This window comes from Elephas maximus, chromosome 2 (genome assembly GCF_024166365.1).
Source record: "Elephas maximus indicus isolate mEleMax1 chromosome 2, mEleMax1 primary haplotype, whole genome shotgun sequence".
Lineage (NCBI taxonomy): Eukaryota > Metazoa > Chordata > Mammalia > Proboscidea > Elephantidae > Elephas > Elephas maximus.
This window is the reverse complement of record NC_064820.1, coordinates 229,579,927-229,605,108: the sequence shown is the minus strand read 5'-3', so window position 1 is coordinate 229,605,108 and position 25,182 is coordinate 229,579,927. Positions and strand designations below refer to the sequence as shown.

At 46.3% G+C, this 25,182-nt stretch overlaps 1 protein-coding gene and 1 pseudogene across 10 annotated transcripts in view; one reads left to right on the top strand and one right to left on the bottom strand.

Moving 5' to 3' along the window:
• The window catches only part of ADARB1 (adenosine deaminase RNA specific B1), a 215,279-nt gene extending 207,194 nt beyond the window's left edge, over positions 1-8,085 (bottom strand). For 5 of the 10 annotated variants that reach the window (XM_049875043.1, XM_049875040.1, XM_049875041.1 and 2 more), the window contains exons 1-2: positions 7,916-8,085; positions 209-257 (exon numbers count right to left, since the gene is read on the bottom strand). The gene's annotated coding sequence lies outside the window, so the exon portion shown is untranslated. Of the gene's footprint in view, positions 1-37; positions 258-7,915 lie in introns of all 10 variants that reach the window. The other 5 variants (XM_049875036.1, XM_049875039.1, XM_049875037.1 and 2 more) reach the window with 2 other exon arrangements.
• A 109-nt stretch (positions 8,086-8,194) lies between these two features.
• On the top strand, positions 8,195-13,218 carry LOC126070649 (translocon-associated protein subunit delta-like; annotated as a pseudogene).
• Positions 13,219-25,182: the final 11,964 nt, after the last annotated feature.

Sequence of the window (25,182 nt, the reverse complement as noted above, 5' to 3'; positions counted from 1 at the left end):
GCCTCAGCGTAAATACCTTTTATTGAGAACACCATACCTCAAGCTGGCACTCCCCTTGGGTGCTGTCTGCCTGGGCCCTGGTTTCCCTCTGTCACTCAGATATACAGAACGATGTCAAGGTGTGAGATGTGTCTTTGTGACCGTCATTAGTCCCCTCCGCTGGAAGGCTAGCTCACAGAGCCACAGAGGCTTTATCATCGTCACTCACCATGGCGTCCACACGCGATGACCCACACTGGGAAGGCATTGGGGAAAACCTGCCAATGGAAAGAGAGAGTGAAGTGAACGTTTCCAGGGCAGGGGGAACTGTTCTCCCCAGCACCAAGAACGAGAACAGAGGGAACGCCAGGAGGCCGTGAAATGTTGCCTCGCTTGTCATCCCGCTGGGCAAGCAACTGAGAGGCTCGGTATTTCAAAACTCCAAACCCAAAAAAATCGAGTGACCACAAACAGCACAAACCAAATTCTGGGTAGGTGAGATGTATTACTAATCCAAGAGGCAACTTCATTTAAACAAATACTGGTGCCCTGAATGAGCCTGGGCATCCACAGGCCGGAAGCCATGAATGGTAAAGCCGCAGGAAAGGGGTGGGGGTGAGGGAAACGGGACATCACCATTCCCTGCCTTGGCCAATCATGGCCTCACACTGATGCCCTCCTCCCCAAGGAGCAGCACAAGATGCCACCATAAGTCCCAGGAGCCACAAAACCCCCATCACCCTCCATGGGCTTTGGGAAGCTATTCCACTACCCAGGCAACTGTCTAGTACATTTTGCACTTGACACATCCCTTCATGCAGATCCAGCAGGTCTGGCTCCCATAGCATCAGTGCTGGAAAACTGCAGCCTCACCACACTGGCAGTCTGAATAAAGCCACAGAAAGAGCACTGGATCTTCACCTGACCACTCAGAATGAAGGAGGAACACCCACCTTCTCCAAACCATCCCATGGCGACATCCCAAGAGAGCAGAGCACAACTTCCAACACCTGCCTTCCTAGGGGGAGAGGGAGCCTGGTATTTCCCTCTAGATCTTTAAGACACAAATAAGGCACCAATCAGGAGCCCGGTCTTGCTTGTCCCCTAAGTGGTACAGTTTGGTGGATAAAGGTGCTGATTTCCAGTTAAGTTAATGATACATTTACAGACATCTAAATGTGTTCATTTTTTTTGTTTTTTTAATAAAGAAAAATGCCATTTTCCCAGATATCAGTTCTGTAAGGTTGCCCCAAGGCAGCTAATGCTCCTAAAGCCCTAGAGCACTGTCCCTACTTTTCTGCACTGGGGACAAAATCATATTTTCTTACACCCTCCCCTCAAAAGGGCAGCAGTCTTTAAAAGAAAAAAAATTGAAGTGAATTGAGGCTCCTCCTGCTTAAAGACTGTGGGATCCCCTCCTTGTGGGATGGCTGTGCTCCCAAGCCTGCCCTCCTACGGCCTGGGATGAATTCTGCATGCTCAAGCCACAGCTTCTCCTTCTCAAGGACCTGGCTTCTGCCATCATCCTCTCTCCTGACATGTTGCAGATTTCTCCCCTCTCTCCTGGACTGGTCCTACTGGCTCATAAACATGCTATAATTTTTTTTTAATTAAAATAAAACAGAAAGCTTCCTTGAGCCCACACCCCCCCTCCAGCAAACACTTCCTTACCTGCTCCCCTTTCAACAAAATCCGTTCTCCAAAGAATTCTCTCTACTTACTGCTTAATGCTCTCCACTCCCCCATCCTCTCCTCCCCACCGCTCCAGAAACAGCTCACCAAGGGCACCTAAACCTACCTCCTATCAAATCCCAGAACGAAAAGTAACTGACCACTTTCTCAGCCTTGCACCACTTTTTTACTTGGATTCCAGGACACTAAACTCTCCTGGCTTCCTCCCTGTTTAAGGGACCCCTTTTCAATGGGCACTGCTAGACCCTTCTCTTCTGGTGGACCCCTTGCCTGATCCCCAGGGCTCAGTGTCCTCAGCCTGCTCCTCCTCTCTGTCAGCACTCACTACTCACCCTGTGGTTTCAAACACCAGCAATATGTAAATTACCCCCAAATTTACCTATCTGACCCTAACTTCTTCTTGACCCAGAACTTGGATTTACCTACAGTCCCTATGCAAAAATACCTACTTAGATAACCAATGACTAAAATATGCAAATGTGAAACAAGGCCTATTTTAGGCACTTTGCATTAGCTCAGTTTATGGGCACAACAACCCTTTGAGATAAGCCACTATCATTCTTCCTAATTTATGTATGAGAAAGCTAAAGTACAGAAAAATAAAAAAACTTGCTCAAGATCATACATCTAGTAAATGGGGGAACAAAAACCCAAGGCGCTGGCTAGGTGCTGTCTGTGGGTGGAACTGCTAAGCTAAGCTGCTGCCCAAGAGGTGTCTCCAACTTCACGTGTCCAACACCAAAGTCCTGATCTTCACCCCAAGTACCTGCTCTTCCCACAAACGTTCCCACTTGATAAACGGTGCCCATCAACCAACCTGGGATCATTGTTGGATGCGCTCTCTCAGAGCAAATCTACTGGCAAATCCTGCTGGGGCCCCCAGCAAACCACACAATAGTTCATCAACTCCAAGACGCACATTATTTCTGCATCTTAACAACTCTGAAATCTTAAAACTGATGGTATCTCACAATGCTGTTGGCAGCGAGAGTTGAGCTTTTTTTTATAAGCAAGTAATTATTCTTGCTCCAGCCACTCAAAGTCAATTGTTCGTCTTGGAGGCGGAATGGACAACCCAACCCTTCCACGCAACGGTCAGCAAATTGTTTCAGGGAACCTTAACACTTTCTAGTAAGATCAAGAAAGCATCAAAGCTTGCTGAATAGTTGTCAGCAGCCTGGAGTGAAAACCCCTGAGACAACAGCAGTGCAGCTTCAGGTGCTGCCTCACCCCAAGACCCCCGTGAGACGACAGAGAGCCATATTGTGGCGGGGGGGGGGGTCACAGTAGATAGGCCCAATCCAAAGCTGAATTAGAAAAATTGGATTCTAAACGTGAAGGCTTTACTTTATTTCACATGCATTTTCCTTTTTTAGTAAAGCATAAGAGCAATAAGAGTGTAAAAGTCTATGTTAAAGTTTAAGAGCTCTTGTAAGGAGTTTAAGCTAACTGAGTGGTAAGAAAGCATTGTGTCATTGTTAACTGGCAACACTTTCCCTTTGTTAGTGGTACAAAAAAAAACAATGACGCAGCTTACAAACAAGGGCATCTCACAAATGCTAGAGTGCAGTAACCCCAAGGTGATCTCACTGCTGCCGCCCAGGTTGGCCCAGGTCCAAGGCCCATGCGGCTCACCTGGACCCCACACTAGACTCCCAATTCAGGGCCCTGCTGCTGCTCCCGTACCCAGGAGAGGAGGGGGACCTGTAGCGGCACAGGAGAAAGGGCCATGCCCTACCTTTGCACTCACTGCACGACCCTGGCAAAGCACTTATTTGGCCTCTCTGAGACTGTGCCCCCAAATGTAACATGGGGAATAATAGTATCTACCCTCATGACTGTTATGAGAATTAAATTAATCAAGGAAGCATCAAAACTTGCAGAATAATTGTTCTGATTAATCAATAGATGTAAAGGGCTTAGCATGGGCCAGGCACATCACGAGCTCCTAATAAGCCTTAGCTACGTGGCACAGCAGCCGGAGCGATTTTTTGTAAAGATAAATCAGACCGTATTCCCTTGTTCAAAACCCTCTGAAGTCAATTTTTTAAAAGGAAACTCAGGCCTCCCATCACATTAAGAGTACAATCTAAGTTCCTCACCACAGCCTCTATGATCCAAGGAGACCAGCCCTCCAGCCCTCTCCACTCTCATTTCCTGGCACTGGCCCCCACCCCACCCCATCCCACGCCCCCAGCCGTCTTGCAGTTTACCAGCACACCACAACCACAGGGAAGCTGAGGCCCCAGGCTCTTATTCCAGCAGCTCCCCAGGTAGCTCCCCAGGCAAAGAAGCTCACCCATCTCAACCGGCACCCCACCACTTGCCTGACTTGCTCCTACAGCACCATGTCCCCCTCCTCCCCACATAACTGAGCCCCTTGAGGGCACAGGCTACCACTGCTGGGCTGGCTCCTGTATCTCCAGCACCCAGGAAGGCATGAGGTGAATATCCGTGGAATCAATGCAAGAGTGAAACAAGGCCAGGTGTGGAAATGCTTCAATCCTACTGTATTCCCCGTAAAACTAGGAGGAGCCTTCAAGCTCTTTTCATTCCCTCTTCCCAAGCTGCCCTGCCCCCAGCTAAATCTTAAATCCATCACAAAGACTAGAGACCTAAAACCAGTCGTGCTTCCTTGTATACTCCTGGAACACACTGTACACGGACGGGTAGAAAGCCCAGACAAGCAGTACCAACCGAATCAAAACTAACTTGAAATGATTTGTACTGTAGGTCCCAGGCCAACAGCTGTTAAACCAGGAAGCAAAACTCTGCAAGTCGAAGGCAGAGTGAAGCCTGCTGAGAAGACCTCTAGTTGTCCCTGTCCCATGGGGCGCAGGTGCCGGAAGGGGGCACAGCGGCACAGAATACACTCCGAATACAAAGTTATGATTGGAAAAATAAAGCTACTCAAAGAATAAGAATTCTTAATGATTTTAATATACAGTTATTAAATGAAATTCTCACTATTTGCCTCTTCTACCTCTATGACCATATTAAGTAAACGTTTTTTTGAACACCACTATTTGGTGGCACAAATGGTTAAATGCTGGACTAATAACTGGAAGGTTGGTGGTTCAAACCCACCCAGATGCACCTCGAAAGTAAGGCCTGCGCGCTTAGGGTCAGAAACGACTCGATGGCAACTAACAACGTTTCTATCACACCAAATTATGGATTTGGAAATTGACAGTTTAAAAAGCTGACACAGAAAACCATCAAGTATTCCAATAAAACTGGATCCCTCCAATTAAGCTTTTTAGTCCAATGCTAACCTTAATCATTTTTCTTAAACGAATTTCATAACTTTACCTATTAATCTCCAATGTGAATTTTCTAACTGCCTCCTCCCTACTTAAATGATATTTTTTGGTCCTAAATACTTACATAGTTTATCACGGCATTCAAGAGAGTAAAACCTGGTTTTGAAATAAACGTTCAGTGAAAGAATTTTGATGATTAATAAAAATGATAAAGGAGTTGTGCTTACACTCATATATAAAAATATATGAATATTGCAGCACTCTTTATTATAGCAAATATTGGAAACAATCTATTTACATTAAAAAACACATACAACTACCCATATACACCCATCGCCATCGAGTCGATTCCAACTCACACTGACCCTACAGGACACAGCAGAACTGCCCCATGCAGTTTCCAAGGAGCGCCTGGTAGATTCGAACTGCTGACCTTTTGATTAGCGGCTGCAGCTCTTAACCACTGTGCCACCAGGGCTTCCTACACACAACTAGGTATATATTTGGACTACTGCTAGGAGAATACCCAATCACTGGGTCACAGTGGTTGGAGGGGAACCCCACAGCCAGAGATGGAGTGCAAGGAAGTTTCACGTGCCCCCTCCCACCTTTTAAAGGTTGTAATGTGTGCATGTTTCTCTTTTTAAATATGTAAGTAAAAATGCTAAGGCCATAAAATTGATTAATAAAACAACAAGCAACCCATCCCAAACTGCCAGCTAGCTTTTCTAAACTCTATCTTGTTTGGTAAAGTCTCCCCCAAATGACCGAGAACAGGCAGGGCCCAGCACATAGAGATCATAGATCAGTATTTATCAAATGAATTAATTTCCTTTTATTCATTCATTTGACAAATGTAAGTATAAAGAATTTTCTTATCTCAAAAATCTAGAAGCAATTCAGATGCCTTAAGACATACAAATTCACAAAGAAGTGAAATCAGCCTGGGAGCCTGCTTGTTCGTGATGTTATCACTAAATAGCTAATGCTCCTCTGTCACCTCACAGAACCACTTCCCAAGCACACGCTCCCGAGACACAAGTGTCCTCAGTTTCTCAGAGCCGGGCCAATTCTCTTTTTACCACTGCCCCCTGCAGAAAGACCTCCTTTCTTCCCTCCCAACCATAGCTTCGAGCCGATCCAGCTGTGGCTGAATACACTCAGTCTTGCAAACCTGGGCTTCTCACAGCAATCCTCGGGCACCCAGCAGTGCATTACGCAGAGACAACAGGCTCCTTTCAAAGGCGGTGTGAATTCATCTCCACCAAGCGGGACTGCAGCACCCAGCTCGGCCAGTGTCATCCAGTGTCGATGTGGCCTCTACAGTGAGTGTCCTTGCTTGGAGGCCCTGCCCTCTGGAGGACACCTGAGCTGAGGTGCAGTTAATTCTCTTAGCACCTGGAGGAACAGTACCACCCAACCCTTTGCCTTTTTCTTTTCCTTCTCCTTTTCTCCCTCTTGGGAAACTCTCTGCAAGCAAAGATGGTAACGGAGTCTCAGCGCCAAAGCGTCCATTTTCTGGAGAGGGTGCAGGGATTTTCACAGAGGTTAGAGATCAGGAAGACAGTAATCAGATGAAAATGAAGCTTTACATTGCCTAAGGTATGCTTTTTAGACAATTCCAGAGTTTTGCAATTGTAAATTGGGGTGTAGCTCTGGGCAACACCCTTCAAAGAAACGAAAATAAGGGCAAATTTAAGAGGGATTAAACAAGCATTTCTATTCTCAGCAGAAACTACTGTTTCATCATCTTGATCATGGCACTAAGACCAAAGAAGGAACTTTGATACCACGCCACTTTTTATACTTCGGGGATGGAACGACAGTGTACAAGGGAAATAAAGCATCTTTATCAGAACAACCAAACCTGCTGGCTAAAAATACAAACTGCGAGCCAAACACCAGGTGTCGGTTTCCGAAGTATAAATCGGGATTCCAACACACTGTAGGATCCCGGACTTGTAAACTGGGACTCAACACGTTTTAGCGTCCACAGCCCAAGTTCACACCTCCCTCACACCCACCCACAACGCAGTAATTTTCCTACTGCTGATGCGGACACGTCAGAATTAACCTCGGGCCCCCGATCGCCTCAGACTGTTCCCAATCGCTCCAGACGCCCTACACCCGCAGCATTTCCCGGCCCCGCGGCGACAGCAGCCCTCGCGAACGCGGCGCCCTCCGGGGGGACGCGGGCGTCCGGGACGCAGCCTTCCCTCCCGAGGGCGCAGCCTCATCCTAGGGCACAGCCTCCTCGTGCCGCTCTCCTCTCCCCGGGGCCGCAGCCTTCCCTCCTGGGGACGCAGCCTCACCCCGGGGCGCAGCCCCATGCCGCCCTCCCCTCCTCGGGGGCGCAGCCTCATCCCGGGGCCAAGTTCCCCTCCGCGGGGCACAGGCTTCCCTCCTGGGGGCGCATCTCCATCTCCACGGCCTCAGCCTACGGCACACACATTCCCTCCCCGGGGCGCAGAGCACCCAACGCGGACGCGGCACCCTCTGAAGCGGACGTGAGGCGCAGTCTCCTCCCGAGACTCAATCTCTCCTCCCCAGGGCGCAGCCTCATCCCGGGGCGCAGCGCATCCCGCGCAGACGGGGCGCCTGGGGAGAGAGAGCGGGGCCGTCCCGGGCGCAGCCTTCCTTCACGGGCGCCGCCACCGCCAAGCCCCGGACCCGGCCCGCAGCCCCGCAGCCCCGCAGCCCCGCAGCCCCGCAGCCCCGCAGCCCCGCAGCCCCGCAGCCCCGCAGCCAGCAGCCAGCAGCCCACGGCGGCAGCAGGGGCTCCGCGCTCGGGGGACGCTCGGCCCGGCCTCCAGCCACCTGCCCGGCCGGCGCTTACATAAACGCCCGCCACTGCCGGCGCCCGCCGCCCGCCGCCCGGCCAGACTCGGTGATGCCCGGGGTGCTGAGGTCCCGGGGCGCCGGGGTGTCGGGGCAGCCCGGGGCCCGCGCGCCCGCCCGCCCGCCCGTCCCCGCGCCCTCACCTCGGTCCGCACCGCCCGGGGACGCTCCGGGACGCCGCGCCGCGCCGGGGCTAGGGACGCATCCTGCGCGCCGGTCCGCCCCGCCTCGGCGTGTCCGCGGAGCAGACGGCGTGGCCCCGCTGGCCCGGACCTCCCGGCCGCCGCCGCCGAGCTGCCCAGCAGCCCGCGGCCCAGAGCCTCAGCCCGCGGGCGGCTCCGCCCCCCAGCCGCCCCCGCCCGCCCCCGCCGGCCGCCGCCCGGAGCGCGCACGCCGCGGTGGGCGGAGCCGCGCGACGCCGCCAGGACGTGCGCGCTCCCGCAGCCGCCTAGTCGTCTGGTATTGCGGCCGAATTTCGCAGGCGGCGGGGCCGGCGTTCGCTCCGACAGTCCTGCCTGCGGAGCGCCTCAGGCGGCGAGGCGGAGGCGGCGGGGCGAGGGCGCGGGACCGCGAGGCGCCGGGACTGGCGGGAAGGTCTGATGCGGCGGCCCGAGGAAAAGGGCGAGGACGGGCGGGGGCGGGGCGGGGCCTGACTTGAGGGGCGAGGGCGCGTGCGTGGAGGGCGGGGGCGCGGAGGGCGCGGGCGCGGAGGGCGGGGGCGCGGAGGGCGCGTGCGCGGAGGGCGCGTGCGCAGGCGGACTGCGGGCCGCGGGGGCGCGCGGAGGGCTGCCGGGCCGGGTGGGACTACAGCGCCGCGAGGACCCGGCGAAGTCGCCGGTGTCCCCGCTGTCTCTGCTGTCCCCGGGGAGACGAGACCCCCGGGCGTCCTGCAGCAGGTAGTCAGCCCACGGCCTAACTCCAGGGCGAGGGTGTGATGGGAGGAGAGCGCCTGAAAGAGGGAAAATCGGGCGTGGACATCATCCCGTTGGGAGCCTGCTGTTTAGTTTGGCAATTAAAATGCGATTTTAGTCATCTGCTTTTCCGAGAAGTGTTGCATTAAATTAAGATCCTGCCCGGTGCAGCAGAAAAATCGTGATCGCGAGTCCGACCAAATTTATCTCTCTCGGCCCTTCCTTCCTGATCTGTGAAATGGGAGAATAAACAACCTCATAAGTTAAAAACTCAGGGCATGCCGGCTAATGTTCTGGCTTCTCCCACCCGGCCATCCAAACCTTTTTTTTTTCTCTAACAGTTATAGTCTAAGATAAAAGAGGTTCAGATGAACTAGTAATAATCACGGGAGGGGAGGATAACAGTTTGATACTTAGTGGTGATGCCCTAGCACGGGGGGAACCTCTTGGTTGTTAAGTGTCTGGTTCTGGACTCATGCATCCAGTACAACACCCTGGACGGTGCCTGCACGTGGTGGGCGCTCATCCACATCAAAGGGTGCTTGGCTTTAGGCACCAGATCCGGTCGCCAGGTGTCAAGGCCCTGACGTTTGTCAGGTGTTCCTTGCGTCTCCAGCCCTGCCCTAGTGCTTTGCTCCAACTCTTAATCCTCACCATAAACTTGAGTACAGAAGGCATTTTTATCTCCATTTTTGTAAACTGAAGTGTGGAAGGCATTTTTTTCTCCATGTTAGGTATGGGCTAACTGAAGCTGGAAAAGATTGATTAACTCCCTTTCCAAGGTCATATGCCAGGACTCGAAAGGGCTGGCTGCCGCTCTCTGTGCCTCCCTCTGCAGCTCCCTCTGTGAGGGAGAAAGTGCTGCCCTGGTCCAAAAACTCCATCAAGAGCTGCCTCCCACTTTCACTGAATTCTCAGTGACATCAGAAGGAAGTCCAGGTTACTGAAGTCCAAGTGCTGTGGGTTTGTTTGTTTTTTTTTAGTTGGGTAGTAAGAGTATTTTTGTAGGCTTTTTTCCAGTTAAAGTTACTTTACTATTTATCTGTATTTATTAACTTTTCAACCCTTATTTATACCGAGAAATGCTTACACCGATGATGATGCTTACACAGTATGGAAAGAACTACAGTGTTTTCAAAGACAAGAATAACCGACTCAAGGCTGCCATTCTACTGAGAACAGGAAAACTGAAGTTTGGTAGGGAAAACACTACCGTCCTTGAACATGGGTGCCTGAGCACAGAGAGGCAGGGCCACAAGCACAGAGCAACGTGTTTGGTGTTCAGTGATCATTCGGAGAACTCAAGGGAGTGGAGAGCATAGTCGGGGACCTAGCAAGTGTGGGCTCTTAACCTGCACAGAGGCAGCAGGTGTGGTTAGACTCTGGGTGCAAGTTCAGGCTCTCCTGCCTAGCTCTGAGATCTTAGGCTTCTCACTGAACCTCTCTGTCTGTTTCCTCATTTGTGAAAAGGATAATAAAGGACAAACACAGGTAGAGTGCTCGGTACAGTGTCTGGGACATGGCAAGTACTCCATAAACCTTAGAGTTTATATTATTCTTGGAGTCACATGACAGACTGGGGCCTCACTGAGAAGTTCGCTGACCTAGAGCATAAATTAACCACAGGGGAAAGTGCTGCAGTGGGCCAGTTACCTACTTCAGGTTCCTCTCTGACAGGAAAAACCGGACGTTTGGGCCAGCCAGCTAACAAACAAGACTGTCCCCGTGCCTGAGTGCAAAATATCTAGTACCATGTCCAAAGGGACATTTGTTGACAGCCAGGTTAAAATTCAGGGCTTTTGGGATGCCTTCCAGGAATTTATCCTTGGTGAACAAATGTGTGCGTAAGGGTTTTGTATCTATTTCTGTGTAACGAGCCACCCCACAACCTAGTGGCTTAAAATAGTCATTTAACTGCTCGTAATCTTGTGGGTCACAGTTCGTACTGGGCTCAGCCAGGACGGCTCATGTCTGCTTCCTGGAGAGTGGCTGGGCTTGTTAACAAAACGAGCTGCTGGCAGGGACCCTGGGTGAAACGGCCATGTGCCACCCATCATCAGCAGGCTAGTCAGGGCTGCCTCTGGGGCTGCTCAGCTCAGTAAGCAATGAGGGGAAAGGCAATCCCAGGACACCGAGCTCTTCCAGCCTCTGCCTGCATCACGTTTACTGTCTCTGGGGCTCACGTGAGTCAGATGGCCAAGTTGGTGTGAGAGGCACCGCTCAAGCTGTAGGCAAAGGGAATCCTGATGTATGGGAGGCCATCACTATAGCAGTCTTCCACAGCCTTTCATTGCCGTTATTGTTTATCATAAGGAAAAACTGCAGGCAGACTAACCATTGACCAGTAAGAGCTGGTTTTGTAAATTCTCCAGTTGCCGAGAAGTTGACTCTGGCTCAGGATGACCTTGTGTGTCACAGTAGGACTGTGCACCATAGGGTTTTCAGTGGTTGATTTCCTGAAGTAGATCACCAGGGTTTTCTTCCAAGGTGCCTCTGAATATGTTTAAATCTCTGACCTTTGAATTAGCAGCAGAGCACTTAACCCCTTTGCACCACCCAGGGACTCCTTGTGTAAATTGCTGTCCCCTTTTTCTTTCAGCTTTGGTGGAGGGAAGATGGCAGCAGCGACTAAGACCTTAGTGCTGCTTCTGCTGGCTGGCTCCATGGGCTGCTCTGCAGAGACCAGAGAGACACCTGTGATTGTCCCCTCCTACTACACTACCTCAGATGCTGTCATCACCACAGAGACCGTGTTTATTGTGGAGTTCTCCCTGACTTGGAAGAATGGCAGACAGAACATACCTCTCTATGCTGATGTCGGAGGAAAGCAGTTTCCTGTCACCTGGGGCCAAGACATGGAGCGCTACCAGGCGTCCTGGAGCGTGGAGCACAGGCACGCCCACTCAGGTACCTACGAGGTCAGGTTCTTTGACGAGGAGTCCTACAGCCTCCTGAGGAAGGCCCAGAGAAACAGCGAGGACGTCTCAGCCATCCGCCCCTGTTTACTGTTGACATCAAGCACCTGGGTGCCTGGAACGGGCCTTGGGTCTCCACAGAGGTGCTGGCCGCCCTGATGGGCACAGTCATGTACTACCTGGCCTTCAACACCAAGAGCAGTATCCAGGCCTAAGCCCACCCGCCATCTCCAGGCCTTTATTCTGTTCTCGGCAGCCTCCCTCAAGCATACTGTGAAAATAAAACATAGCTCTGGTGTCCTGGGGAACAAACGGTGTGCAAGTGCTCATGTATAGGAATCCGAAAACTAGTTCCTCTGTGTCCCAGTAACGTGGTGCAAGGGTTTTATCGTAAGTATATAAAACTTTACTGCTAGGAAACATTGCAAAATACCAGAAAGCCAATTTGGCCATTTTTTTACCTTCATCTGAGTTAGGTGACATGGCCAATTAACCATAACCCAGAAGCAAAATTATTGTAGACACTGCAGATGCCTGTAAGATGCACGGTATTGAAAGATTTCTCATCATCTTAGGATACAGACCTGCAAAAGACTCCAGAGACCAGTGTAAACTGGATTTCATACTGGTTCCTGGAGCCCCTTTAGAAACCCTAGAAGGAGAGGGGAAAGGCCCGTCCGTACATCCCAAGCTGCTCTGCTTTTAGCTATATACTGAGCTTTTAGAGAAGCTGTCAGTTAAAGAAAGTGCTGCAAGGTTTACAGGTCTAAAAGCCACTAATTTGCCCACCTCTCCTTGCTTAGGAAATCCTGGTGGTGTAGTGGTTAAGTGCTACAGTTGCTAACCAAGAGGTCGGCAGTTCAGATCCACCAGCTGCTCCTTGGAAACTATGAGGCAGTTCTGCTCTGTCCTGTAGGGTCACTGTGAGTTGGAATCGACTCTACAGCAGTGGGTTTTGGTTGGGTTCTTCTTGCCCAGCTCCATCGTACAGACAGATAAGAAATTCAGAAAGGGGAAATTGCAGCTAGAGAAAGGGCCAAAAGGGTGAGACAGCCTGGGCCCAGAACTTGCAACTAGGAGTGAATGACATGACTGAGCACAGGAGGCTGTGGCATCCCTGAGCTAGGGGTGGCCGTCACTGCCTGCCCTTCTGGCCTTACCTCTCTAGGCTCTGGGCACACCACCCACTTCTGGTCACACCCCTTTCCACACAGGGTGTGATTCGTGTGGTTCCATGATTGTCTACCCAGTGGCAGGGAATATCCTCAACTTGCTGCTGTCACGCCCAGGTCACAGTCATGGTTTACTTGTACGGATGGTGGGTCACACCCTTTTAGCATGTGGATGTCAATAATTTGACTCCAAGCACGACCTTTGTTTTGTTCTTTTGAACCCCATCTCACTGTAGTTCCTGCAAATAACCAATAATGTGTCTGAAAAGGTATATTGTCTGTAAAATTTGTCTAGTTTGACTTAATTTTGCCCAGTACATTTGAGAAAGGGCACTCACACAGGAACTTTTAGATTGTAGCCTAAAAGTCGATTTATTGATTTCTCTCTTTCTAAAAAAGTCAGCAAGATAAAGCTGCTAATAAAAGATAACCAATATATTGTGATACATTTATAAGCAACATACTATTTTTTGTTCTATATTGTTAAAAAAAAAATAGGTAGAATGGCAAAACCTAGACAGGACTAAATCATTCAACCAATAACTTACCATCGTAATGGACATTTTGTATGGAGACTGCCCAGTTCACAATGTTCCATCTTTGGGGGCCCTTCCCCCCAGTTCCCACACAGAATCTGCATAGTTATGAGAAGGACCAAGAGTCTTGTTTGTACTCTGTGACGTACACACACCTCCCACTCCCACCCTCAGGACCAGAGGTAGAATTCTGGCTTGGGTAATTTTACTGGGAACTTAGAGCTGCCATTGAGACAATTAGATAAGTCTGTGTGCCTTGGCCTGAAATGTTTAAACCTAGAAGTGGTGAGAAGTGTACATCGCTTGCCGTGTGCACCTACCAGGAGGAGCCAACTTGTAGTGAGAATAATAGGGCAGACAAGCAGAAACAGAAAATTGAGAACATTCTGATGGCTTCTTGGTGCCTGAAGCAGTGTCATGTTCAAAAATGAACTCAGGATTAAGATATCTTTGCTTTAAAGTTGCTCGTGGTCTAGCGGGGCAGATGGGTAATGGGCGAAGTGCAATGTCAGTTACTGAGTTCAAATCCAGCTCAGCCACACGTTAGCCCTGTGACTGGACAAGCTAGCTATATAACCTCCCTGAGCCTGTCCATCTATAAAAGGAGAACATACCTACCTCACAGGTTGTTCTGGTGCCCGTAGAAAGGGCTCCATTGGTACAGAATACAGGTGCTGTAATCGAGAGGTAAGTGACATATTGTGGAAGTCCAAGGAGCTGCACCTTGCTCTGCTTAGGAGAGACCAGGGGAAGCCTTGTGAAGTTGGCAGCATTTGAGCTGAGCTTTGAGCATGAGTAGGCATTGGTGGTGAGGACTCCCAAGGCAGAGGGAAGAGGATTATGTGAATTCAGGGGAAAACAAGCTACTTCTGTCAGTCCCACAGGAGTCAGAGTCATCCTGTGGGTCTTCAGTCTTCTCCCTCCTCCAGCCACCAGGGAAATGAACCATGCTGAGTGATTAAACCAGAGGTGGGGACGAACTAAGGCCTGTGGCCTGTTTTTGTATAGCCCATGAGTTAAGAAGCAATACATTTTTACATTTATGAAGTGTTAAAAGAATGCAAAAGAGACATACGTGGCCCACAAACCCCAAAATATTTACCACCTGGCAGCATGGTTAAGAGCTAAGGCTGTTAACCAAAAGGTCGGCAGTTCGAATCCACCAGGCGCTCCTTGGAAGCTATGGGGTAGTTCTACCCTGTCCTATAGGGCCGCTATGAGTCGGAATCGACGGCAACAAGTTTGGTTGCTTTTTTTTGGGCCCTTGATGGAAAAAGTTTGTCTACCTCTGATTTACACTAGCCGGGGTATATCCTTAGAGGTGGAGTTAGATCACCTACCAGCAAAGTACATATGCTATCTAGGCAAGGGAAAGAAGTGCAAACCGAAACCAGGGTACTATTACTAAGGGGGTGTTAGTGTGTCTGCTCTAGAGCTAATGCTTGTATCCAGGTTATATGCTGATAGTTTAGATCAGGTGGTAACAGTGGAAGTAGAACTGGAAAAAGTTAAGGTGTGTTTTGGACGTAGACTCCATAAGACTTGGTGATAGATTGGGTAGAGGGGTGTGGGAGAGGGGAGGATGGAAAATCATACCCAGGATTCTGGCTTGCATGTGTTGGAGGATGGTGGTGCTATATAGTGACATGGAAGGTTAAACGAGAAATGACTGGGGAAAGACCAGGAGTTCCTTTTGGCTAGGTTGAGTTTGTGATACCTATCAGACATCCAAATGACAGTGTTAGGAAGACAGCTGGATAAGAAAGATTAATATTCAGAGAAAATATCTGAGATCTGGGCTGAGGGTATACATTTGAGACTCATGAGAATGGAAAAAATCACCTAAAGAATGTGGAGAGAAAAAGAAGGGAGCCTGGGACCAAGACCTAAGGAACTTCAACCGTTAGAGTTGAGTACAAGAGTTAGGTACAAGAGACTAGGAGAACCCAGAGGGCTGGGGGAAAACCAGCTGAAAAGAGTTGTTTTGAGAAGAAAAGATAAGTTGGTAAAATGATGAATCCAAATAAAATGAAGACAAAATCCATTGGATTTGACAACACAGAGGTGATGGTGACCTTGAAAAAAACTCAGTGGCGTGTTAGCAGAGTTGACTAGAAAGAGGTGACACTCCCCATCTCATATAACCTTGACTTGAAGACCTAAGAAGAATGGCACAAGGGAGAAAAAGTACGAACCATTGCCACTAATAGACAAAACCATAAGTAAGGCATCATAAAAGCCTAAATGGAGCCCCCAGCAAGCCCAAGTCCAGTAACAAAATGATAACTAGAGCATTATGACCAAGTTGGGTTTAAATAGACAGCTGCTGTCAAGTTGACTCCAACTTTTGGCAACCTTACGTACAACAGAATGGAACATTTCCTGGTCCTGTGTTAACCCTTGTGATTGCTGGCACATTCAAGTCCATCATTGCAGTCACTGTGTCAATCCGTCTCACCAAGGTTCTCTCTCGCCCTTCTGTGTCAGAACATACCTGGGAAAAACCCTTACATGTGTTGTCAGGAGATATGCACCAGAATGTGCATAGGGGCTATGTTCACAGTATCCCACTGTCCATCTGCTGAGGAGAGAGTCAATTTATTGTGGTAAAGCAACACATTGTGAAATGGAGATAGAGTCATTGAGATGGATCAACTACAGTAATACCCAACATGGAAATGAAATCTTGAAAACAAAATCTTGAGTGAAAGACTTACCATTTTATAGAGCCTAAAACAAGAACTAAGTATTAAGCGTACATATACGTGTGGCATAAGTATGTATATGTACACATAATACAGAATAACAAGGAAGTGATCAACACACAATTCAAGGTAAAGATTGCCTCTGTCAGGAAGACCAGGAATAGGATAGGGAAGGAACACATAGACAAAGATTATTAGAAATAGTCTGGAGAATTCTGGGAATATGGTGGCATAAACCAATCATTTCAACCTTCCCCCCACAAATACAAGAAGTACAATAAAGAAATGGTGCTCAGCTTTGAGGGACTCTGAATCAGGGAGCAGAGGAAAGCAGCAGGGAACTGCAGACAGGCAAGAATCAACAAATCAACGAGTTGTATATGGTAGGAAATCACTCCTCCCACCATACCTGCCCCTCTTCGAGCCAGCAGGCCACTGGCTGCTGTGAACTGGGTAGTGGCCCCAGGAAAAGAGCCTACTTCTCTAACCACCACAGCCCCTGTCTGTACAAAGAGACAGGACCCCAAGCTTCTGCCCTAAAATCTACCAGGCATACCTCCCCAGGGGTCTGTTTGAAGTGTGCCAGCACCTCCCCCACGCAGACACTTTTGGTTGCAAACCTACTGCAAATTCCTACAGAAGGCACATGCAGTGGAGTCTGCTGTCACAGTTAATACTCTGCCTGCCTCCGTGTACACCCCATAGCTCAGGCCTCTGAAACCAGTAAGACAGACCTTCTGGGGAATCAGTTCTGGTCTGTCTGCTCCCTCTTTCAGTCAGTCCTGAGGACTGCTGACTGAGCCTCTGTGTGCCAAGAAGCAGGAATCTAGTGGAGGGTACACCCACAGCCAGCATACTGTGGCAGAGGGAGGGAGGGCTCTGATAGCAACAAGGCAGACCTCCCTGGAGGTCCATTTGGAGTGTGACAGCCTCTTCCTCACCAGACACTGTCATCTGCATCCCTGCTGTGAATTCCCTTAGAAGAGTCCTGCAATGGAGCCTGCTCCCATAGTCAGCGCTGTACCTGCCTCTTTATGCACCCTATAGCTGTGGGCTCTGAAACCAACAGGAGACACTTCCCTGGGGGTCAGTCGGAGTTAGTCTGCCCCCACTTCCAATTGGCACTGAGGACTGCAGACTGAGGCTGCTGTGTGTTAGGTGGCAAGAGCCTTGACTAGAGGCTATAATCACAGCCAACAGTCCACCAGGAGGAATCTGATAGGAACAAGGCAGATTTCCATGGGGATCTGACCAGAGTGTGACACCCCCTCCCCCACCTGGTAATTGTTGGTTGCTAGGCTCTTACAAACTGCTACAGAAGACCCCCGCAGTGGAGTCTGCTATCATAGCACTCTACCTGCCTCCCTGTGCACCACGTAGCTCATATCACTGAAACCAACAGAACAGACCTCCCTAGGGGTCATTTTGGCTCTGCCTGCTTCCTCTTACAGTCGGTGCTGAGGACTGCTGACTGAGGCAGCTGCTTGCTAGGAAGCAGGCATATAGAGTGGAGGGAACAGCCACAGACAGCATACTACAGGGCAGGCTCTGACAGCAACAAGGCAGACCTCCCTGGGCGTCCATTTGGACTGTGGCTGTCCCTCCCCAAACCTGTAAGTATTGGTTGCTGAACTGATATGAACTCCTACAGGTGGCTCCCTACAGTGGAGTCAGGAGGAGGGTCACCTAAGTGGAGACAGCTCCCCCAACCACCATAGGGCCACTGGGGCTCTGAAATCAACAAGACAATCAGAGGCCCTTCTGGGGAGTGCCACTGCTTCGTACTTCTGAAAGGTAAGAAAGTCTGCCTGTGCTTTCCCTGAATGCCAGCTCAGATATAAGCAGCCCCAACGAAGCAGGGAAGGAAACCTCGGGCAAAACTGGAGGGCAACACTGCACTGAAAGGGGCTTGCTAGGTGTGGGTTTTCCAGCGAAAAACGTGATTGCAGAAACAAGGAAGGGACTTAGCCCCCTGGTGGACAGATTGATTAGTACATGATATCTCGCCTGAGTGGCGGTGCCCACTGGTGGACAGACGGACCATAGCATGTTCTTTGATGTGTTTGGGAGAGATTGAAAGTTGAAAAACAAAATCTGGAATTTTCAAATCCCGGTTAAACCAGGGAGGGAGAAAGAACTATCACAGAGAGGGAGAGGAAACAGAAAGCAAAGGCTGAAAGCTCTGCCCACCTAAGAGTTTCTTGCAGAAAGCAGTGTGGGCAAAAACACCAAATACTGGGGAAAACTGAGAATGTTAACACTCTCAAAAATTCCAATGACCAGCAAAAAAAAAAAAAAAATCACAAAGCACACAAAGAAAAAATGGTCCATCCAAATAAACATGACAAAGGGAGTGAAAGTGCATCTAGAGATGATCAAATATTAGAAAAAAAGAAAAAATGGACAAATATAACACAATTAAAGAACTAAGGGAAAACATAGACAAAGCACTAAAAGAAATAAGGAAAACAGTACACAACAATAAAGAATAATGATGAATCCGTGAAACATCTCACAACATGGATGAATCTGGAGGGCATTATAGTAAATGAAATAAGTCAATCACAGAAGGACAAATCCTGATGAGATACTACTATGAAAACTCATGAAAAGGCTTACAAACGGAAAGAAATAATCTTCGATGGTTACTAGGGAGGGGAGGGATCAGGAGGGAAAAAACACTAACTAGACAATACATAAGTGGTAACTTTGGTGAAGGGTAAGACAGTACATGAATCTGGGGAAGCCAGCACAGCTTGACCAAGGAAGGTCATGAAAGCTTCATAGATATCCAAACTCCCTGATGGACCAAATTACTGGGCTGAGGGCTGGGGACCATGGTCTCGGGGGATATCTAGCTTAATTGGCATAACATAGTTTATAAAGAAAATGTTCTACCTCCTCCTTTGGTGAGTAGCGTCTGGGGTCTTAAAAGCCTGTGAGTGGCCATCTAAGATACTCCACTGGTCTCACCCCATCTGGAGCAAGGGAGAATGAAGAAAACCAAAGACACAAGGGAAAAATTAGTCCAAAGGACTAATGGACCACAACTACCACAGCCTCCACCAGACTGTCCAGCACAACTAGATGGTGCCCAGCTACCACACCAACTGCTCTGACAGGGATCACATATAGGGTCCCAGACAGAGCTGGAGAAAAATGTAGAACAAAATTCTAACTCACAAAAAAGACCAGACTTACTGTTCTGACAGAGACTGAAGAAACCCTGACAGTATGGCCCCCCGACACCCTTTTAATTCAGTACTGAAGTTGCCCCTGAGGGTCACACTTCAGCGAAAGATTAGACAAGCCCATAAAACAAAACAAGACTAAATGGGCACACCAGCCCAGGGGCAAGGACAAGAAGGCAGGAGGGGACAGGAAAGCTAGTAATGGGGAACCTAAATATGAGAGGGGGAGAGTGTTGACATGTCATGGGGTTGGCAACCAATGTCCAAAACAATATGTGTATTGTTTAATGAGAAAATTTACAGAGCAAACTTTAAGTGAAGTTTGCTCTGTAAAACTTCATCTAAAGTACAGTAAAAAATAAACCCTGTATATGACATTGTGCTTTTGTCAAAACTCATATGACTGTACAACACAGAGTGAACATCAATGTAGTCTATGAACTTTACTTAATGCATCAGTGTTGGTTCATCAATTGTAACAAATATGCAAGATGCTAATAATAGAAATGGTGTGCGGAGGGGGAAGTATGTGGGAACTCTCATACTTTCCGCACAATTTTTCTGTAATCCTAAAACTGCTCTAAAAAATAAAGTCCATTTTAAAAAATAGAGAATCCAGACCAGACATTTTGAAAAGGGTTTATGACATTAAGGAGTAGGCTCAGTGAAAATGGAGTATTTTAAGTCTCAAATATTCATCAATATTTCAGAAAAAAAATGCAAAAACAAAAATAGATATTGCAACTGAAAGGGACAACAACTGAAATGAGAAACACAATAGAAGGGCTTACCAACAGATTTAATCAGGCAGAATTATCAGTCAACAAATTGATAAGGTAGTTAAAATTACAGATGCTGTAGGGCAACAAGAACAGAGGCTCAAGAAGGCTGAGCACAGCTTAATGAAATTATGGGACAACAACCAGAGACCTAATTTATGCATCATGGGAATTGCAGAAGGAGATTAGAGAATGGGACAGAGAGAATATTTGAAGAAATAATGACAGAAAATTTCCCCAGTCTAACAAATGACATGAATCTATAAATCCAAGCTCAAAGAACTACAAACAGGATAAGCATAAAGAGATGTACACCAAGACACATCATACCTAGGCTCTCAAAAATTAAAGATGAAGACAGAATCCTGAAAGCAGCAAGAGAGAAGCAAACAGACACATGCAAAGTATCCTCAATAAGATTACCTGCCAGTTTTCCCTCAGAAACATTGGAGGCCAGAAGGCAATGGAATGATATATTTAAAGTGCTGAAAGAAAAGAACTGTCAACTGAGAATACTATACCCAGTGAAACTATCCTTGAAGAAATTGAAACATTCCCAGATAAGCAGAAGCCTAGAGAGTTCGTGTCCACCAGAGTGGACCTACACAAAATACTAATGGGAGTTCTTCAGATAGAAGGGAAAATACACTAGAAAGTAATTCAAAGCTATACATAAAAAGAAAGATCCCTAATAAAGGGAAATGCATGGACAAGTATATGGGTTAATAATAAGGTATTCATGCTTGATAATTCTAAATGTTTTGTCCTTCATGTTTTTTAATAACAAGTATATAAAAGGCAAGGATAAAATTACATTACAGGTCACTTGAAATATAAAGATATAAGTGATAACAACAAAAGGGGAAGATGAAGGGTATAGATATAGAATTTCTTGTATGTTACTGAAGTTAAGTTAGTATGAACTTACCCTGCCCACCAACCCCTACAATGTTATAAATACAAGCTCTTAAATTTAGTGTTCATCGTAACCACTAGGAAAATAACTAAAAAACATACACAAAAGGAAAGGAGAAGAGAACCAAAAAGGCTCACTACAATAAACCAACAAAACTCAAAAGCAAACAGCACTAAAGGACAAAGAAGGCTTAAGACACACAAAAAACAAAACGGCAGAAGTACGTCACTTCTTATCAGTAATTACAGTAAGTGTTAACGGACTAAATGCTCTAATCAAAAGCTGAAGAGTACAGAATGTATTTTTTAAAAAAAAAAGATCCGGAGGCGGGGCCAAGATGGCGGACTAGGTGGACACTACCGCGGATCCCTCTTGCAACAAAGACTTGGAAAAACAAGTGAATCGACCACATACATAACAATCAACGAACCCTGAACAACAAACACAGATATAGAGACAGAGAACGAACAAATACGGGGAGGCAGCGATTGTTTTCAGAGCCTGGAGCCAGCGTAGCAGTCAGCGGATTTTCTGGAAAAACTTGTTTCCCAGTGATGGCTCAGAGACAGCAGTCCATATCAAACCACATGAAGAAGCAGACCATGACAGCTTCTCCAACCCCCCAAACAAAAGAATCAAAATCTTTCCCAAATGAAGATACAATCCTGGAATTATCAGGTACAGAATATAAAAAACTAATTTACAGAATGCTTCAAGACATCACAAATGAAATAAGGCAAACTGCAGAAAAAGCCAAGGAACACACCGATAAAACTGTTGAAGAACTCAAAAAGATTATTCAAGAACATAGTGGAAAAATTAATAAGTTGCAAGAATCCATAGAGACACAGCATGTAGAAATCCAAAAGATTAACAATAAAATTACAGAATTAGACAATGCAATGGGAAGTCAGAGGAGCAGACTCGAGCAATTAGAATGCAGACTGGGACATCTGGAGGACCAGGGAATCAACACCAACATAGCTGAAAAAAAATCAGAAAAAAGAATTAAAAAAAATGAAGATACCCTAAGAATCATGTGGGACTCTATCAAGAAGGATAACTTGCGGGTGATTGGAGTCCCAGAACAGGGAGCGGGGACAGAAAACTCAGAGAAAATAGTTGAAGAACTCCTGACAGAAAACTTCCCTGACATCATGAAAGACGAAAGGATATCTATCCAAGATGCTCATCGAACCCCATTTAAGATTGATCCAAAAAGAAAAACACCAAGACATATTATCATCAAACTCGCCAAAACCAAAGATAAACAGAAAATTTTAAAAGCAGCCAGGGCGAAAAGAAAGGTTTCCTTCAAGGGAGAATCTATAAGAATAAGTTCAGACTACTCAGCAGAAACCATGCAGGCAAGAAGGGAATGGCACGACATATACAGAGCACTGAAGGAGAAAAACTGCCAGCCAAGGATCATATATCCAGCAAAACTCTCTCTGAAATATGAAGGCGAAATTAAGATATTTACAGATAAACACAAGTTTAGAGAATTTGCAAAAACCAAACCAAAGCTACAAGAAATACTAAAGGAAATTGTTTGGTCAGAAAACCAATAATATCAGATACCAGCACAATACAAGGTCACAAAACAGAATGTCCTGATATCAACTCAGATAGGGAAATCACAAAAACAAACAAATTAAGATTAATTTAAAAAAAATAACAATACACATAACGGAATCATGGAAGTCAATAGGTAAAAGATCACAATAATCAAAAAGAGGGACTAAATACAGGAGGCATTGAACTGCCAGATGGAGAGTGATACAAGGCGATATAGAATGATACAAGTTAGGTTTTTACTTAGAAAAATAGGGGTAAATAATAAGGTAACCACAAAAAGGTATAACAACTCCATAACTCAAGATAAAAGCCAAAAAAAATGTAACGACTCAACTAACATAAAGTCAAACACTATGAAAATGAGGATCTCACAATTTACTAAGAAAACCGTCTCAGCACAAAAAAATATGTGGAAAAATGCAGTTGCCAACAACACACATGAAAAGGCATCAAAATGACAACACTAAAAACTTATTTATCTGTAATTACGCTGAATGTAAATGGACTAAATGCACCAATAAAGAGACAGAGAGTCACGGACTGGATAAAGAAACACGATCCATCTATATGCTGCCTACAAGAGACACACCTTAGACTTAGAGACACAAACAAACTAAAACTCAAAGGATGGAAAAAATATATCGAGCAAACAATAAGCAAAAAAGAAGAGGAGTAGCAATATTAATTTCTGAAAAAATAGACTTTTGACTTAAATCCACCACAAAGGATAAAGAAGGACACTATACAATGATAAAAGGGACAATTGATCAGGAAGACATAACCATATTAAATATTTATGCACCCAATGACAGGGCTGCAAGATACATAAATCAAATTTTAAAAGAATTGAAAAGTGAGATAGACACCTCCACAATTATAGTAGGAGACTTCAACACACCACTTTCGGAGAAGGACAGAACATCCAGTAAGAAGCTCAATAGAGACACGGAAGACCTACTTACAACAATCAACCAACTTGACCTCATTGACTTATACAGAACTCTCCACTCAACTGCTGCAAAGTATACTTTTTTTTCTAGCACACATGGAACATTCTCTAGAATAGACCACATATTAGGTCATAAAACAAACCTCTGCAGAGTCCAAAACATCGAAATATTACAAAGCATCTTCTCAGACCACAAGGCAATAAAACTAGAAATCAATAACAGAATAACTAGGGAAAAGAAATCAAATATTTGGAAAATGAACAATACCCTCCTGAAAAAAGACTGGGTTATAGAAGACATCAAGGAGGGAATAAGGAAATTCATAGAATGCAATGAGAATGAAAATACTTCCTATCAAAACCTCTGGGACACAGCAAAAGCAGTGCTCAGAGGCCAATTTATATCGATAAATGCACACATACAAAAAGAAGAAAGAGCCAAAAACAGAGAACTGTCCCTACAACTTGAACAAATAGAAAGTGAGCAACAAAAGAACCCATCAGGCACCAGAAGAAAACAAATCATAAAAATTAGAGCTGAACTAAATGAATTAGAGAACAGAAAAACAATTGAAAGAATTAACAAAGCCAAAAGCTGGTTCTTTGAAAAAATTAACAAAATTGATAAACCATTGGCTAGACTGACTAAAGAAATACAGGAAAGGAAACAAATAACCTGAATAAGAAACGAGAAGGACCACATCACAACAGAACCAAATGAAATTAAAAGAATCATTTCAGATTACTACGAAAAATTGTACCCTAACAAATTTGAAAACCTAGAAGAAATGGATGAATTCTTGGAAAAACACTACCTACCTAAACTAACACATTCAGAAGTAGAACAACTAAATAGACCCATAACAAAAAAAGAGATTGAAACGGTAATCAAAAAACTTCCAACAAAAAAAAGCCCTGGCCCGGACGGCTTCACTGCAGAGTTCTACCAAACTTTCAGAGAAGAGTTAACACCACTACTATTGAAGGTATTTCAAAGCATAGAAAACGACGGAATACTACCCAACTCATTCTATGAAGCCACCATCTCCCTGATACCAAAACCAGGTAAAGACATTACAAAAAAAGAAAATTATAGACCTATATCCCTCATGAACATTGATGCAAAAATCCTCAACAAAATTCTAGCCAATAGAATCCAACAACACATCAAAAAAATAATTCACCATGATCAAGTGGGATTTATACCAGGTATGCAAGGCTGGTTTAATATCAGAAAAACCATTAATGTAATCCACCACATAAATAAAACAAAAGACAAAAACCACATGATCTTATCAATTGATGCAGAAAAGGCATTTGACAAAGTCCAACACCGATTTATGATAAAAACTCTTACCAAAATAGGAATTGAAGGAAAATTCCTCAACATAATAAAGGGCATCTATGCAAAGCCAACAGCCAATATCACTCTAAATGGAGAGAACCTGAAAGCATTTCCCTTGAGAACGGGAACCAGACAAGGATGCCCTTTATCACTGCTCTTATTCAACATCGTACTTGAAGTCCTAGCCAGGGCAATTAGGCTAGACAAAGAAATAAAGGGCATCCGGATTGGCAAGGAGGAAGTAAAGTTATCACTATTTGCAGATGACATGATCTTATACACAGAAAACCCTAAGGAATCCTCCAGAAAACTACTGAAATTAATAGAAGAGTTTGGCAGAGTCTCAGGTTATAAAATAAACATACAAAAATCACTTGGATTCCTCTACATCAACAAAAAGAACACCAAAGAGG